Below are 2,536 nucleotides of genomic sequence, written 5' to 3'. Positions count from 1 at the left end.
TTAGTGCGTTTATGCAAACTCGTTCTCGTGCTCGCAAGAGGACCTTAGATACAGCTGCGGAGAAAGACGAAGTTCTTGATACACCGGAGAAGTTAGATTTTGAGGATTCGGATTCAGGAACTGAGCAGAATGAACCAGTAAACATGGGAGATCATATTGTTCAAGCTGATCCAGCTCTTATGGATTTTTCTCGGCCTAAAATTGATGACATTCAGTCAAGCATCCTTCATCCGGCTATTCAAGCTAACACCTTTGAAATCAAGCCGGGCACTATTCAGATGGTGCAGAATTCTGTTTCTTTTGGAGGAGCGGCAACTGAAGACCCCAACATGCACATAAGGAATTTTGTCGAGATCTGCAGCACTTTTAAGTATAATGGCGTGACTGATGAGGCTATCAAGTTGAGGCTTTTCCCATTCTCACTGAGGGATAAGGCTAAAGACTGGTTACATTCTGAACCAGCTGGGTCAATCACTACGTGGCAAGATCTTGCGCAAAAGTTTCTGGTGAAGTTTTATCCAATGGCAAAGACTGCTGCTATGAGGAGTGCTCTTACTTAGTTTGCGCAGCAACCTACAGAATCTATGTGCGAGGCTTGGGAACGCTACAAGGAAATGTTGAGAAAATGTCCACATCATGGAATGCCGGATTGGATGGTAATCACTGGTTTTTATAATGGTTTGGGGGCTCAATCTCGGCCCATGCTCGATGCAGCAGCTGGAGGCGCCTTATGGGCTAAAAGCTATACTGAGGCGTACAATCTTATTGAGACGATGGCTGCAAATGAGCATCAAAACCCAACTCAGAGGATGACATCAGGCAAGGTAGCATGTATTCTGGAAGTTGATGCAGCCACCGCTATTGCAGCCCAGCTCCAAGCGCTATCAATGAAGGTTGATTCTTTGGCTACATATGGAGTTAATCAAATAGCTATGGTTTATGAGCTTTGTGCAGGTTCTCATACTACGGATCAGTGTTCTCTTGTCAACGAATCTGTTCAGTATGTGAATAATTATCAGCGACAACAGCAGCCTGTGCCAGCAACCTATCATCCTAACAACAGAAATCATCCAAATTTCAGCTGGTGAAATAATCAGAATGCTATTCAGCCACCATATCAGCAAGGAGTGAGTAAACAGTTTAACCCACCTGGATTCCAGCAACCACAACAGTATGCTACAAGACAATCATATCCTCAACAGGGAAGTGCAGCTGCACCTACTAGTGCTGATTTTGAGGAACTTAAGCTGTTGTGCAAGAGTCAGGCGATTTCTATCAAGACCTTGGAAAATCAAATCGGTCAATTAGCCAATGTAGTGCTCAATCATCAACCTGGCACTCTTCCCAGTGACACGGAAGTACCAGGCAAGAAGGAAGCTAAAGAGCAAGTCAAGGCTATTACCTTAAGGTCTGGAAAAGTAGCTGATGCTGAAAAGGCAAAAGAAGTCGAAGCTGAAGTTCGAGATGAAGAATCTAAGCAAAGGGAGAAAGCGGCGGAACTAAGGAAGACTACTGTTGAACACACTCTTCCTGAGGCTAATACAGGGGAGAAACAGCTCTATCCTCCACCACCTTTTCCTAAGAGATTGCAGCAACAAAAGCTGGATAAACAGTTCGGGAAGTTTCTGAAGGTGTTCAAGAAACTTCACATCAATATACCTTTCGCTGTGGCTCTGGAACAAATGCCTAGTTATGCGAAGTTTATGAAGACTATTCTTTCAAGGAAGGTGAAACTGGATGACCTTGAAACCGTTGCTCTCACGGAAGAATGCAGCGCGGTTCTGCAACAAAAGTTACCACCAAAACTGAAAGATCCAAGAAGCTTCACCATTCCTTGCACCATTGGCAATCTAACTTTTGACAAGTGCCTTTGTGATTTGGGAGCAAGCATTAATCTGATGCCGTTGTCGATCTTTAAAAAGCTGGATCTACCTGATCCAAAACCCACATACATGTCGCTACAATTGGCGGACCGTTCCATTACTTACCCAAGGGGCATAGTTGAGGATGTGCTCGTCAAGGTGGATAAGCTCTTCTTTCCTGCTGATTTTGTTATTCTGGATTTTGAGGAAGATAAAAAGATTCCCATAATCTTGGGGAGGCCTTTCTTGGCAACTGGCCGTACCTTGATAGATGTGCAAAAAGGAGAACTTACTATGCGGGTTCAAGATCAGGATGTGACCTTCAACGTATTCAAGGCAATGAAATTCCCTACAGAAGATGAGGAGTGCTTAAAAGTGGATGTGATTGATTCTGCGGTTACTTCGGAACTCGATCACATGCTAATGTCTGATGCATTGGAAAAGGCCTTAGTGGGGGAATTTGACAGTGATGATGAAGATAGCAACGAGCAATTACAATATCTGAACGCTTCTCCCTGGAAGCGAAAGCTAGATATACCATTTGAATCTCTTGGTACTTCTGACCTCAAGAACGCTGAAGGGAAGCTCAAACCATCAATAGAGGAAGCGCCTACCTTAGAGCTCAAACCATTACCTGAACACTTGAGGTATGCCTTTTTAGGTGATTCATCTAC

General features: G+C 44.0%; 1 non-coding gene across 1 annotated transcript; it reads right to left on the bottom strand.

Moving 5' to 3' along the window:
• Nucleotides 1-536: 536 nt before the first annotated feature.
• On the bottom strand, nucleotides 537-643 carry LOC141715571 (small nucleolar RNA R71). The gene has a single exon (XR_012572328.1). It is a non-coding gene; the product is annotated as a small nucleolar RNA R71 (small nucleolar RNA).
• Nucleotides 644-2,536: the final 1,893 nt, after the last annotated feature.

The sequence above is a fragment of the Apium graveolens genome, chromosome 3, assembly GCF_009905375.1.
Source record: "Apium graveolens cultivar Ventura chromosome 3, ASM990537v1, whole genome shotgun sequence".
NCBI lineage: Eukaryota > Viridiplantae > Streptophyta > Magnoliopsida > Apiales > Apiaceae > Apium > Apium graveolens.
This window is presented reverse-complemented; position numbering and strand designations above follow the sequence as displayed.